The following is a 16379-nucleotide window of genomic DNA, read 5'->3' as shown; positions in this document are numbered from 1 at the left end:
AAGCTACACCCCCAGCCCTATATTTTTTTGGTTTTTTTGGTGGTGGGGATGGAATCCAGGGGCATTCTACCTCCAAGATACACGCCCAGCCCTATTATTTATTTATTTATTTATTATATTTATTTATTTATTCTTGGTGGTACTGGGGTTCCTGGAAGCCCTTCTACCTCTGGCTACACTCCCAGACCTATTTTAATACTTTTTTCTTTACTTTTTTTTTTTTATTTAATGTGGAAACAGGGTCTCGTAAACCAACGCGGCTGGCTTCGAACCTGCGCGATCCTCCTGTCTCTGCCTCCCAAGCGCGGGGATTACAAGTGTGCGCCACCACGCCTGGCCAGGGGCATTTTCTATCTCTGAACTACATCTAGACTTTTTTACTTTTTATTTATTTATTTTTGTGGTAATGGCGGTGGAACCCAGGGGTTTTCAACCTCCGGGCTACACTCCCAGACCTATTTTATACTTTATTTGAAAACAGGGTCTCACTAAGTTGCTGAGAGCCTCACTCAGTAGCTGAGGCTGTTGGTGAACTGCGATCCACACCCGACAGGGCATTCTATTTCTGAACAGCACCCACAGCCCTTTTTATTTATTTTGAAACAGGGTCTTATTAAGTTGCTGAGGCTGACCTAGAACCTATAATCCTGTCTCACTCTCCCAAATTCTGGGATTACAGGCATGCACCACCAGGCTCAGCTGAAAGTGAATTCTAAATCTGGACTTTCAACGTCTCTGAAAGTGGACTTCAAGTCTGTATTTTAACCGTGGCCACTCTTGTTTTGTCCTTCCTGTTTCCTTTCTACCTGTCCTTATGCCTTCTACCTCAAAATGATCAAACATCTCCCTGTTTTGGCCAATATTAATAGCAGCAGCTGCTTTGCCCATCACGGGTTTAGTTTTGCTTTCTTCCCCCACCTTATAGATAAATTTTATTAAAGAAATTATAAGCTGGGTATGGTGGTGCACTCTTGTAATCCCAGCATTCAGGAGGCTGAGACTGGAGGATCACAGTTTGAGGACAGCCTCAGCTACTTAGTGAGGCCTTCTGCAACTTAGTGAGACCCTGTTTCAAAAGAAAGAATAAAAAATAGGGCAGGGGGTGTAGCTCAGAGGTTGAAAGCCCCTGGGTTCCTTCTCCAGACCACCCCCCAAAAAAGAAAAGAAATTATAGAGGTTAGATATAAATAAGTCCACAGGGTGATTATAGATAGTAGCAATGTATCATATCTTTAAAAAAAAAAAAACTAGAATTTTGAATGCTTTCACCATAAAGAAATGACAAATGTTTGAAGAGACAGATATGTTTAATGTCATTTAAACAACACACAAGCTGGGCTTGTAATTCCAGGATTCGGGAGGCTGAGACAGGAGGATCATGGTTCACAGACAGCCTCAGCTACTTGGTGAGGCCCTTTGCAACTCAGTATTTCAAAATAAAAAAATAGAAAATAGAGCTAGGGGTGTAGCTTGGAGGTAGAATGGCCCTGGGTTCCATCCCCAGTACTGCAAAAAAAAAATAAAATAAATAAACAACACACAATATATTCCTGTTTGAAATATCAGATGGTACTCCATGAATATGTATAATTTGTGTGTGTGTGTGTGTGTGTGTGTGTGTGTGTGTGTGTGTGTGTGTGACTGTGGTTTGAACTCAGGGGCATTCTACCTCTGAGCTACACTCCCAGCCTCATTTTACTTTTTAGTTTGAAACAGGGTCTCACTAAGTTGCTGAAGCTGGCTGCAAACCTGCGATCCTCTTCTCTCAGCCTCCCAAGTACTGGGATTATAAGCATGCGCCACCATACCTGGCTAATTTTTACATTTTTATGTATGTTTTTAAAATAAATTTAGAGCCAGGCATGGTGGCGCATGTTTGTAATCCTAGTACTTGGGAGGCTGAGACAGGAGGATTGCACAGGTTCGAAGCCAGCCTCAGTTACTTAGTGAGGCTCTCAGCAACTTAGTGAGACCCTGTTTCCAAATAAAATATATAAAAATAGGTCTGGGTGTGTAGCCCAGAGGTAGAAAGCCCCTGGGTTCCATCCTCAGTACCACAAAAATAATTAATTAATTAATTAATTAATTTAGAGCTGGACATGGTGGCGACAGCATTCAGGAGGCTGAGATCAGAGGATCGCGGTTCACAGACAGCCTTAGATACTTAGTGAGGCCCTCTGCAACTCAGTGAGATCCGGTTTTAAAATAAAGAATAAAGCTGGGGATGGAGGTGCACGCTAGTAATCCCTGCGCTTGGGAGGCAGAGACAGGAGGATCACGCAGGTTCAAAGCCAGCCGCACTGGCTTAAAAGACCCTATTTCAAAAAAAAAAAAAAGTGTAAAATAGGTCTGGGAGCGTAGCCCGGAGGTAGAAGAGTTTCCAGGAACCCCAGTACCACCAAAATTAAAAATAAATAAATAAATAAATAAAAATATAGGGCTGGGGGGTGCAGCTTGGAGGTAGATTGCCCCATTCCATCTCCAATACTGCAAATTAATAAATAAATTTAAAATTTAAAAAGAAGATATTATGGGGAAGGACAGACCTTCTGTTCTCTTAGGGTTTGTGGTTGGGCCTAAGAATTAAGTTGATGCAAAACAGATTAACAGGAGAAAAGCATACAAATTTTATTTAACATTTTTGCCTGTATATGGGAAACTTCAAAAGAAAATGAAGACCACAGACAGCAAGCAACTGTGGAGCCGGGCGTGGTGGTGCACGCTTGGGATTCCAGTCCTCCTCCAGAGGCTGAGACAGAGGATCCGGGTTCGTGGCCGGCCGCAGCTACTTAGTAATGCCCTCCGCAATTTAGTGAGACCCTGTTTCAAATAAAGAATAAAAAATAGGGCTGGGAGCCGGGCGTGGTGGCGCATGCTTGTAATCCCAGCATTCAGGATGCTGAGACAGGAGGATCATGGTTCGTGGACAGCCTCAGCTACTTAGTGAGGCCCTCTGCAACTCAGTGAGACCCGGTTTCAAAATAAATAATAAAAAATAGGGCAGGGGGTGTAGCTTGGAGGTCAAATGCCCCTGGGTTCCATTCCCCGACCCTCAAAAAAAAAAAAAAATAGGGTTGTGGTGTAGTTCAGATGTAGAATGTCCCTGGGTTCCATTCCTAGCACCACACACAAAATAATAATAGTATTAACAATAATAATAATAATAATAATAATAATAATAATAAATAGGGCTGGAGGTATAGCCCAGAGATAGAATGCCTCTGGGTTCAACTTCTGGTATCAAATCATCATCATCATCACCAATCAGTGGCATGTTCTGAACCCCTTCCATTGACATTCATAAGATCATCCCCATTTCCTGAAAGCCTCCAATCCAGAGCAAATCCCCACTTGAACTCTCCCCAAATCATTCCACACAAGTCAAAACCTTATATACCCTTTCTAAGACCCTCTTACCCAAACATTTTATCTTCTCCAAAGTATATGTTCTCCACTTCAAAGAGCAATAAGCCCAAACTGCAGTGAGGATGGAGTGCGCTCAGCTTAGAGAGGAAGCGTGGGAGAAGGAAGGGGCACGGGAGAGGGACACTTCAGGTCAGCCTGGGGAGGAGGAGGGAAGCGCGAAGTCAAGAACGTGCTTCCAAAGAAGGTAACACTTAACCTGACCCCGGGATGGGGAGGAGGTCATTTCAACAGAAGAAGCAGGAATGCAAAGTCAGAAAGGTGGTTGTGAGCCGGGCGTGGTGGCGCGCACTTGTGATTCCAGTACTTGGGAGGCTGAGATAGGAGGAATACAGGTTTGAGCCCAGCCTCAGCAACTTAGGCCCTCCACAACTTAGTGAGATCTTGTTTTAAAAATTAAAAATAAAATAGGGCTGGGGGGTAGCTCAGAGGTAGAATGCCCCTGGATTCAACCCCCAGGTGAAAAAACAAAACAAAACAAAGGTAGTGAGCTGTTATAAATAGATTCATGAACAAGGGAAGTGTTCCTGCTTAAATCTCTGGTTATCCCAGGATCCATCTTTAGGCCTGGGGAAGTTTTCCATGGTTGATAGAAAGAGCCATGTGTGATCAATGGAATCCTGCCCGGCACATACCAAGAAAGCACCTTGTTTCAGACTGGGCTTTTTTTTTTTTTTTTTTTTTTTTTTTTTTGCAGTACTAGGGATTGAACCCAGGTGCAGTCTACCTCTGAGTTACAGCTCCAGGCCTATTTTTAGCTTATTTATTTATTTATTTATTTTTATTTTTTATTTTTGGAAGTACTGGGGTTCCTGGAAACCCTCCGGGCTATACTCCCAGACCTATTTTTATATTTTTATTTGGGAACAAGGTCTCTTACGCCAGTGAGGCTGGCTTCGAACCTATGCGATCCTCCTGTCTCCGCCTCCCAAGCGGGAGGTGGGGGGATTACAAGCGTGCGCCACCACACACCTGGCCTAGCTCTTTATTTTGAAACAGATTCTCATTAAATTTTGAAGGGCCTCACTAAGTAGCTGAGGCTGGCCATGAACCCATGATCCTCCTGTCTCAACCTCCCAAGTACTGGGATTACAAGCATTCGCCACCATACCTATTCTTTATTTTTATTTATTATTATTATTTTTTTTTTTTTTTTGCAGGTCTGGGGATGGAACCCAGGGGCATTTGACCTCTGAGCTACATCCTCTGCCCTGTTTTTTATTCTTTATTTTGAAACAAAGTCTCACTGAGTTGCAGAGGGCCTCACTAAGTAGCTAAGGCTGTCTGCGAACAACGATCCTCCGGTCTCAGCTTCCCGAATGCTGGGATTACAAGCGTGCGCCACCACGCCCGGCTATTCTTTATTCTTAAAACAAGCTCTCACTAAGTTGTAGAGGGGCTCACTAAGTAGCTGAGGCTGGCCGCAAACCTGCCATCCTCCTGCCTCAGCCTCCCTGGTTTTGAGGCATCCTTAACCCAGATGTTGCTTTGAATCCTGTTGTTTCACAACCAAACAGTGGCCTAGGGCCTTGATGTTATCCATCAAGTGCAGGACGGACAACCACATTTATACAGGTCTTTTTTTTTTTGGTGGTACTAGGGATGGAACCCTTCTACCTCTGGGCTACACTCCCAGACCTATTTTATATTTTATTTGGAAACAGGGTATCTTTTTTTTCTTCTTCTTCTTTTAAATTTTGGTGGTACTGGGGTTCCTGGAAGCCCTTCTACCTCCAGGCTACACCCCCAGACCTATTTTATATTTTTATTTGGAAACAGGGTCTCTTAAGCCAGCGCAGCTGGCTTCAAACCTGCCCGATCCTCCTGTCTCTGCCTCCCAAGCGCGGGGATTACAAGCGTGCGCCACCACGCCCGGCCCTATACATGTCTTTTAATGCTGCTTATCTGATACGGGGGTGAAGAAAGCAGCGCTGCTCGGTTCCGTGGCGAGGAAAGGCCGTGCAGGCACGGCGCCCCGTTTGTATAGATGTTTTGGTCTTGTCTATGATAGTACTTTGGACAGAAGGCATCACAAGGCAACTCATTCAGAAGCTGCTGGGACAGCAAATCATGGTCTCACGTCCACACAGGGATCTGGGCAGACCATGGGCATGACTCTAAATAATGCCTGTTTCTTTGATCTGCAAAACAATATGTGGCTTTACTGAGGTGTTTTCTAGAACAGAAAACATGGCACAGCGGAAAGAGCACCGTACTCGGGCTGTGTGATCTTGGGGCTCATCCTTCCACTTTCCACGTGTTCGTTTCCTCGTCATAAAATGAAATAATGGGAGAGAGTGGGTGGGCTCTAGTATTCATTTTGTTTTGGAACCTGTGATCTTGGGACTTGCTGTAAAAGTAGCAAAAGCCAGCTTTCTGCTCTAGTCTCCCTGTGGCAAGTTTCCATCCGGCAGGAGTCATTTTCTTGGTACAGGCTGATACATGACTCTGATTCTGCTCAAGCCATCTATGGATCCAAACACTTGCTGAGTCTGCAAAGCCATCCATAATTCACACAGATGATATGTGCAGGCTTCCCACACACAGTTACTGCATCCAGCGGTTTGCAAATGACAGCCTCAGGGATTCTGCAGAGCTTGCAGGGAACCCAAATTTTTATTCCTTCTTCAGGGATTGGAAACAGACAGAACAGAACTGAAGCAGCCAGAGTTCTCATTGCTTGGCATCACCAATTCAGGGTTAGATGCCCAAATATGAACAAATTCATAGTGTGCTTAGTGAGGTCATGACTCCCACCCTCTGGGGATGTGGACTGTTATATTCAATAACATAACTTTGGAGCTGGGTGTGGTGGTGTGTGCCTGTAATTTCAGTACTTGGGAGGCTGAGACAGGAGGATCGCAGGTTCATGGCCGGCCTCAGCAACTTAGTGAGACCCTATTTCCAAATAAATAATAAATTAGGGCTGGGGGTACAACTAGAAGGTAGAATGCCCCTGAGTTCAATCGCCAGTAACACGCACACAGACACACACACACGTACCCATGCATACATGCACACACACTTTTGCACTTTACCTCCAAGTTACAACCCCAGCCCTATTTTATTGAGAAACAGGGTCTTGCTAGGTCGATGAGAGTTTCACAACTTGCTGAGGCTGTCCTGCGATCCTCCTGTCTCAGCCTCCCAAGTACTGGGATTACAGGCATATGTCATCACACTCAGCTTAAAAAAAAAAAATATATATATATATATATATAATCAATCATGTGTATGTGTGTGTATATATATATATACATACACATGATATATATACACACATACATATGTGTGTGTATGTACACATATAATTTTGGTCTGGGGATGTAGCACAGTAGTAGAGTGAGGGTTTGTTTTGTTTTTTTCTTTTTTTTTTCTTTTTTTTCTTTTTTTGGTGGTACTGGGGTGGAACCCAGAGGCTTTCTACTTCCGGGCTATACTCCCAGGCCCAATTTATATTTTATTTGGAAACAGGGTCTCACTAAGTTGCTAAGAGCCTCACTAAGTAACTGAGGCTGGCTTCGAACCTATGTGATCCTCCTGTCTCAGCCTCCCAAGCGCGGGGATTATAAGCATGTGCCACCACGCCCGGCTAGAGTGAAGGTTTGGCATGCACAAATCCTGTGTTTGATCTCTAGCACCACAAAAAATAAATATAATAAAATTATGTGCATGTAATTTATTATTTATCCTGGCATTATGGCATGTGCCTGTAATCTCAGTACTTGGGAGCCTGAGACAGATGATTCTCAGGGTCAAGGCCAGTCTCAGCAACTTAGTGAAACCCTTTCTTTCTTTCTTTATTCATTCCTTCCTTCCTTTCTTTTTTATTTATTTTGCAGTGCTGAGGATGGGACCCAGGGCCATTCTACCTCCAAGCTATACCCCTGACTCCATTTTTTATTCTTTATTTTGAAACAGGGTCTCACTAAGTTGCAGAGGGCCTCACTAAGTAGCTGGCCGTGAACCTGGATCTACTGTCTCAGCCTCCCAAGTACTGAGATTATAAGTGTGCACCATCATGCCTGGGCTGAAACCCAGCTTCAAAATTTAAAAAAAATAAAATAAAATAAAATTACACCTGGGGGTATAGCTTAGAGGTAGAACATCCCTGGGTTCAATCCCAGTACCTCAAGAAATGTATTATTTACATGATATACATATACATATAAATAAATAATTTGGGGTAGCTTTGGAGGTGTCAGATAGCTATGTAAATACCAACCAAAACAAACAAATACCTTCTGTTTTTACTGTGGGGAATGAGGTACCATTACTGAAAGGACAAAGTTTGATCACACCAGAGACCACCTTGTAGCCAAGAGATTTATTGGAGGGGCCGGTATGAAAGGAAGAGAGAGAGAGAAAGAGAGAGAAAGAAAGACAGACAGACAGACAGAGGGGGAGAGAGAAAGAAGAATCCGGGAAGAGAGAGAGCATGTGCTGGGATCAGGGTTATATAGGGGCTTGGGGTTACAGATTGGGGGCCAATAGGATAGGAGAAATGCTCTTTGAACTAATTGGCTAGAGTCCCATGGGAGGGGGTCGTGCGGCCAGGTAATTGGCTTGGGGTCAGCGGGGAATCTCCCTTTCACTGTTTGGTCAAGGGCACCAGGAGGGGGCAGGTCTCCCAGGTAAGTGACCAGGTTCGGTCAGAGGGGGATGGTAGCTTAACTGGTCAGACCAGGGCCTTTCAGGACACTAAGCTTATGGGGGGGGGGGGGATCTGAAATAAGAACCGAATTCATCTAACAATTACTATTTAAAATACCATCAGTTTAAGATGCCAGAGATCACTGAGTGTGGTGGCTCAGGTCTGTAATCCCAAGATTTGAGAGGCTGAGATAAGAGGGTCATAGGTTCAAGGCCAGACTCAGAAATTTAGGGAGACCTCCCAGCAACTTAAGGAGACCTCCCAGCAACTTAAGTGAGACCTTAATTCTTCTTCTTCTTCTTCTTTTTTTTTTTTGCGGGTCTAAGAATGGAACCCAGGGGCATTCGACCTCTGAGCTTACCCCCTGCCCGATTTTTTATTCTTTATTTTGAAACAGGGTCTCACTAAGTTGCAAAGGGCCTAAGTAGCTGAGGCTGTCCGCAAGCCAGCAAGCCATGATCCTCCCAAAAGCTGGGATTACAAGCCTGCGCCACCACGCCCGGCTCAGTGAGACCCTATTTCAAAAACAAAATGAAATAGGGCTGGGGATGTAGCTTGGAGCTAGAATGCCTCTGGGTTCAATCCCCAACACCAAAAATAACATTTAAAAAAGATACCAAGAATCTTCTCCAGGCAGCCAAATTCACACAGCAATCACCAGAGTACTGAAATAATCTCTGTGAGATGTTTTGCACACTGTAGAGTGTTCTACAAATAGGCATCGTTATATAAGCTTCCGGCACTGTGTTACCTACTGGAAAGTTCTGATGAAGGTGGTGAGGATGCTCTTTGCTGACCTCGAGTCCTGAGCAGTCAGGACACCACCGTGGGAAGAGCGGGGCATCTGAGAGTCAGAAATCAGGGTGTGGGTTCTGGTGGGGCGTCTGTTCACTCTTCTGGCCCAAAGGTTTTTTCCTAAGGACTACAGAAATCCCAAGTGGCAGAGAGGGAAATGGTTGTCTCTGCGTTACAGCCGCTCAGTTCCCTACAGTGGGGCGAGAGAAGGCATCAACATTCCTTTACATTCCTCTCTTCCCACTCTCCTCCGCTGCCCGGCTTTGGCTCCTGTCCCTCCTATAACACTACGACACTGTAACTCCAGGGGCATGTGATAGAGAGAGAGAGACAGAGAGACAGAGACAGAGAGAGACAGAGAGAGACAGTGAAAGACAGAGAGAGACAGACACACACACACACTCACACACACACACACTCACACACGAGACTTCCAAGGCTCCCATCTGAGTGCCTCGCGTGGAGGAAGTGCTGAACTGAGTAGCTGTGGTTCTTGGTGAGGCCTGCATCCTGGCGGACGGCGTCTTGGGCAAAGCCATACACATCCTTCCCAACCTGGAGCTCCGAGGGGCGTCCCTGCAGACCCATTAATAGTGCATTCCCCTTGCGTTCAACTGTCCCTGTGTCATGGGACCCGAGAATCTGAGGGTTTTGTTATAATCCAGGCAGCCTAGACGATCAAGCCACACTGAGCCCACGGATCCACTGTGCAAAGAGACCGGAGTGATGTGACTGCAAGCACGTGGAAAAATCGATGGAAGCAGAACTCATGTTGGATTATCCTGGGAGGCTCCACACTCATGGCAGAAGTGCTCATAAGAGTGAAGGAGAAGAAGCTGGGCGTGGTGGCCCATACTTGTGATTGCAGTATTTGGGAGGCTGAGACAGGAGGATCTAGGGTTCAAAGCCAGCCTCAGCTACTTAGTGAGGCTCTCAGCAACTTAGTGAGATTCTGTTTGGGGGTGGGGTGAAGGAAAGCTGAGCAGGGCAGCACATTCTTGGAATTTTAATTCTAGTACTTGGAAGACTGAGAAAAGAGGTTCGAGGTCAGCCTCAGCAACTTAGACCTTGTTTGATTATTTATTTCTTGCGATAATGGGGATGGGACCCAGGGACATTCTACCTCTAAGTTACATTCCCAACCTTATTTTTAGTCTTTATTTTGAAATAGGGTCTCACTGAGTTGCAAAGAGCCTCACTAAGTAGTAGCTGAGTCTGTCCTTAAACCACGATCCTTCTGTCTCAGCCTCTCAAATGCTGAGTTTACAAGCGTGTGCCACCACACCTGGCTTGACCCTGTTTTACTTTATTTATTTATTTATTTATTTATTTATTTATTTATTTATTTATTTATTTTTATTGTTTTGTGGTGTTGGGACTGAGCCCAGGGGCATTCTATCTCCAAGCTATACTCCCAGCCCGATTTTTAAAAAATTATTATTCTTTATTTTGAAACAGGGTTTCACTAAGTTGCAGAGTGCCTCCCTCACTAAGTAGCTGAGGCTGGTGGCATGGTGGCGCACGCTTGTAATCCCCATGCTTGGGAGGCTGAGACAGGAGGATCACACAGGTTCAAAGCCAGCCTCAGCTACTGAGTGAGGCTCTCAGCAACTTAGTGAGACCCTGTTTCCAAATAAAAATATAAAATAGGTCTGGGAGTATAGCCCGGAGGTAGAAAGCCCCTGGGTTCCACCTCCAATACCACCTAAATAAATAAATAAATAAATAAATAAATAAATAGCTGAGTCTGTCTGCAAACCCAGGTCCTCCCTGAGAGACCCTATTTTAAAATAAAAAATGAGCCAGGCGTGGTGGTACATGTTTGTAATCCCAGCATTTGAGAGGCTGAGACAGGAGGATCAAGGTTCGAAGACAGCCTCAGCTACTACTTAGTGAGGCCCTTTGCAACTCAGTGAGAACCTGTTTCCAAATAAAGAATTAAAAAAATAGGGCTGGGGGTGTAGCTTGGAGGTAAAATGCCCCTGGATTTCATCCTCGATACCGCAAAAAATAAAATAATAATAATAAATAAATAATAAATAAAATAGGGATGGAGTTGTAGCTCAGAGGTTGAATGCCCCTGGGTTCACTCCTTAATACACACACACACACACACACACACACACACACACACACACACACACACACACGGAAATGAGATACAGACACAGAGAGAAAGACAGAGCAGCGACCGTGAGGATGGAGACAGAGCCCGGAGTGATGTGACCGCAAGCCATAGGTGCCAAAGATTGCCAGATTGCCAGCTGTCACCAGACCAGGCAAGGGAAGGTTCTCCCCCACCACCTAGCAAGTGGGGTCCTGCCAACATTGTGATTTAGAATTTCTAGCCCCCAGAACTGTGAACCCATTTCTGTTTTAAACCACCCATTTGTGGCCATGGTTGCCGCCTTAGGAAACCAACACACCAGCCTCTGCCGCGGGTGCCCACCCTCACCAAGGGGGAAGTCGGCTCGCCACCAGCGCTGGGGCAGATGGCATTCCTTCCCCACTTCCTGGCTGTGTCTTTGGGCATCAATTAATGCCTCTCGATGTTCACTTTCCTCCTTTGTTGCATGGGATGAATACGTCTCACTGCACAGAAGAGGCCGGAAGACTCGGGTGGCAAGGGTTGGTGCTGAATGCCATGTGTCCCACAGACACTACCCACGCCGGTGCTCCCAGCCTCCCTCCTCACTACCTCGGTCCTCCATCACAGGACCGAGGCGCTTCACCCTAAGCACTGAACTCCCACTGCAAGACTGAGGACCCTCTCACACCCCGCAGCTGCCACCCAGAACAGCCACCCCTCACCTGCGAGCACTGCAGCCGCCCCCTCACCAGTCCTCCTGCTACTTCTCTTTCCATTCCTGAATGAGGGTCAGCCTCATTCAGGTGCAAAGGGCCAGACAATAAATATTTGAGGCTTTGTCCTGTGGCAACAGCCACAGTTTTTACATAGATGAGTTATGACTGTGTTTCAATGTAATTTTAATTAATTAATTAGTTTTGGTGTGGTACTGGGGATGAACCCAGTACATGATACATCACTAGCCCTTTTTATTTTTATTTATTTAAATATTGTGGTACTGCCAGGCGTGGTGGTGCACGCTTGTAATCCCCGCGCTTGGGAGGCTGAGACAGGAGGATCGCGCAGGTTCGAAGCCAGCCTCAGCTACTTAGTGAGGCTCTCAGCAACTTAGTGAGACCCTGTTTCCAAATAAAATATAAAATAGGTCTGGGAGTGTAGCCCTGAGGTAGAAGGGCTTCCAGGAACACCAGTACCAAAAATAAGTAAATAAATAAAATAAAATAAATACCAAAATAAATAAATATTGCGGTACTGGGGATGGAACCCAGGGGCATTGTATCTCCAAGCTACACCCCTATCCCTATTTTTTAGTCTTTTTATCTTTGAAGCAGGGTCTCACTGAGTTGTGAAGGGCCTTGCTAAGTAGTTGAGGCTGTCTGCGAACCATGATCCTCCTGTCTCAGCCTCCCAAATGCTGGGATTACAAGCATGCGCCACCACACCCAGCTTTATTTTACCTTTTTTTTTTTTTTTTTTTTTTTGGCAGTACTGGGGATGAAACCCAGGGGATTCTACATCTGAGCTACTTCCCTAGCCCTAGTTTTTATTCTTTATTTTGAAACAAGGTCTCAGTGAGTTGCAAAGGGGCTCACTAAGTAGCTGAGGCTGTCTGTGAACCACGATCCTCCTGTCTCAGCCTCCCAAATGCTGGGTTTACAAGTGTGCGCCACCACGCCCGGCTTATTTTTTGTTTTGAATCAGGGTCTTGCTAGGTCATTGAGAGTTTCACTAAGGTCCTGAGCCTGTGATTCTTTTGTCTCAGCCTTTTTTTTTTTTTTTAATTTTTATTTTTTGGTAGTACTGGGGATGGAACCCTTCTCTGGGCTACACTCCCAGACCCATTTTTTATTTTTTATATATTTAGTTGGAAACAGGGTCTCTTAAACCAGCTTGGCTGGCTTCGAACCTGCGTGCTCCTCCTGTCTCGGCCTCCCAAGTGCGGGGATTACAAATGTGCGCCACCACGCCCGGGGATGTCTCAGCCTTCTAAGTACTGGGACTACAGGTGTGCACCACCACGCCTGACTATCTGCTTTCTTTAAATTGAGGACCAAGTGGGTGACACAGTGCTGGTCTGCAGTGGGTGCTCCTCTCCCCTGGGATTCCTGCACCAGCAAAGGAGGCCATGGAAGGCCCAGGGCCGACTTTCCAAGCAGAGCCTCCTGCCTCCAGGGCTGAAGGGTGGACAGTTCAACAGCAGCCCGCAGGATGCGTCCTGCCAACTCTGTGGTTCTTTCCAAAGAATCTGCCCTGGGCAAATTCCTGACCCTGAAGAATCTTTCCGTGTGGCTGCACTCAGAAACCTGCTACGCTTTCTCACTCCAGTGCCGGTCCTCCGCCGTGCTCCCCACCATCCTCACTTGGAAATGGCCTCCCCGACTGACGACTGACTGACCGTAACCCCTCTCGAAAACACACACCAGTTTTCCCACCTTGGGTTGCCTGAAATTTTAAAAACAGAGCTGTTAAATCAGGATACTTTAGTCAGCTGCCTATCAGGAATGCTGGGCGGTGTCCAGGGGCTGAGAGGAACAAAGCAGCTTTCAGAGCCCGGGCTGTCCTGAGGCCCCGGCTTCCTCTGGTTTACCCTTGGCAGGGCTGTTAGAGGTGTGTGTGTGTGTGTGTGTGTGTGTTTTGTTGTTGTTGTTAGTGGTGGGTGTGTACTGAAGATTGAATCCAGGAGAGTTTTGCCTCTGAGCAACACCCCCAGCCCTTTTTATTTTGAAACAGGGTCTCCCTAGGTTACCATATGCTAGCCTCAAACCTGTGATCCTCCTGTCTCAGCCTCCCGGTGCTGTGATTACAGCTATCATACCCAGCTGGTGCAAGCCTATAGTCCCAGTACTGGGGAGGCTGAGATACAAGAATTGCAAGTTTAAGACCAGTTTCAGTAACTTAGTGAGACTCTCAGAAACTTGGCAAGACCCTGCTTTAAAACAAAAATAAATAAATAAATAAATAAATAAATAAATAAATAAATAATAGGGCTGAGGGTGTAGCTGTGAGGTAGAATGCCTCAGATTTCAATCTCCAGTACCACATGAACACATAGACAAAAAGGATAAACCTGAAGCCGGGCTTGGTGGTGCGCGCTTGTAATCCCAGCGTTCGGGAGGCTGAGACCGGAGGACCGCGATTCGTAGACAGCCTCAGCTACTTAGTGAGGCCCTCTGCAACAAATAGGGCTGGTGGTGTAGCTCGGAGGTATAATGCTCTTGGGTTCCAGTCCCAGTACTGCACATAAAAAGAAAAAAAAAAGGATAAACCTGGGCTGGGGCGTAGCTCAGTGGTAGAGCACAGTGCTTTGCATGGCTGAGATCCTGGGTTTAATCTGCAGCACCACAGAAAGATAATAAAAGGATAAACCTGGCTCTGTGCCCCTAGTCCCAGCTACTTGTGAGGCTCAAGCTGGAGGATTATTTGAGCCCAGGAGTTTGAGGCCAGCCTGGGAAACATAGTGAGACCCCCCATCTTAAAACAAAAAAAATCTACGGTGTCTCATGCTCATAATTCCAGTCAGTACTTGGGAGGCTGAGACAAGAGCATCACATGTTCATGACCAGCCCCAGCAACTTAGGGAGGCCCGCAGCAATTTAGTGAGACCTTGTTTCAAAATAAATAAAACAGAGCTGAGGGTGTAGCTCAGCTGTAGGATACCCTGAGTTCAATTCCCAGTACTGAAAGAAAGAAAGAAAGAAAGAAAGAAAGAAAGAAAGAAAGAAAGAGAAAATATTCAGTCTTTCTTTCTTGTATTGGAGATTGAACCCAGGGGCATTCTACCTCTGAGCTACACCCCCAGCCCTTTTTTTTTTTTGCGGGTCTGAGGATGGAACCCAGGGGTATTCTACCTCTGAGCTACATACCCTACCCTATTTTTTATTCTTTATTTTGAAACTGGGTCTCACTGAGTTGCAGCGGGCCTCACTAAGTAGCTGAGGCTGTCTGTGAACCGCCATCCTCTGGTCTCAGCCTCCCGAATGCTGGGATTACAAGCATGCACCACCACGCCAGGCTCCCCAGCCCTATTAAATATGTTATTTTGAAACAGGGTCTCACTAAGTTGCTGAAGCTGACCACAACCTGCACTCCTCCTGTCTCAGGCTCTCAAGGACTGGGATGCACCACCACACCCGGCTTACGTTTCAAATGCTTAGTAGCCACGTGCGGCTCACAGCTATGGCTAGGACCACTGCAGAAGATTCTACTGACAGCACTGTAGCAGACCCAACACCGACTCACCTCCCTCCATATTTCATTTAATTACGGCATGTACATGTAGGTACATTCTCGTTGTAAAATTTTGTTTCTCAGTGCTGTGGATGGGTTTTGTGTATGCTAAGCACACGCTCTGTCGACTGGAGCTACAGTCCAGTTCCTCACTGTGAATTCTCTAACATTACAAAAATGGCGCTTTCCAATTAAAGACTTCTCAGCCGGGCGTGGTGGCGCACGCTGGTAATCCCCGCGCTTGGGAGGCAGAGACAGGAGGATCGCGCAGGTTCGAAGCCAGCCACCCTGGTGTAAGAGACCCTGTTTCAAAAATATAAAATAGGTCTGGGAGTGTAGCCCGGAGGTAGTACCACCACCAAAAAAAAAAAAAAAAAAAAAACAATTAGAGACTTCTCCCTGGAGACAGCTACCCCAGTCGGCTTGACATATCTTCTCTTTCAATAGTTAGTGTATTCTTCGCTGCCCTTCTTTCATTCAACAATGATGAGGAGCTCTTCATGTAAGAATACATCTCAGCAAGCTGGGCATGGTGGCAAATGCTTATGATCCCAGTTCTTGGGAGGCTGAGACAGGAGGATCGCATGTTCAAGGCCAGCTTCAGCTACTTGGGCTCTCTGCAACTTAGTGAGACGCTGCTTCAAAATAAAGAATAAAAAATAGAGCTCTGGCCGGGCGTGGTGGCACACGCTTGTAATCCCCGCGCTTGGGAGGCAGAGACAGGAGGATCGCGCAGGTTCGAAGCCAGCCGCGCGCGCTGGCTTAGGAGACGCTGTTTCCAAATAAAAAATGTAAAAATAGGTCTGGGAGTGTAGCTGGAGGTAGAAGGGCTTCCAGGAACCCCAGTACCACCAAAAAAATAAATAAATAAAATAATAATAAAATAAATAAATAAAAAAATAGAGCTCTGTAGCTCAGAGGTAGAATGCCCCTGGATCTAATCCCCGGTACCACCAAACGTGCCGGTACCACCAAAACGTGCACACACACACACACACACACACACACACACACAACCCCTCTTCTACCTTTTTCGTGAGTTATCTCAGAGTAATCCATAGCATGGATAAATTTTAAGTTATTCAACTATCTCCCTCATAATGGACATTTGTTTTCAGTTTTCCCTAATTGCAAACAATGCCATATGCAAATATCCTTATATTTCTTTTGTTACTTGTACACACATTTGTT

This window comes from Muscardinus avellanarius (genome assembly GCF_963383645.1).
Source record: "Muscardinus avellanarius genome assembly, chromosome: 1".
Classification (NCBI taxonomy): Eukaryota; Metazoa; Chordata; class Mammalia; order Rodentia; family Gliridae; genus Muscardinus; species Muscardinus avellanarius.
Note: the sequence above shows the minus strand (reverse complement) of the source record.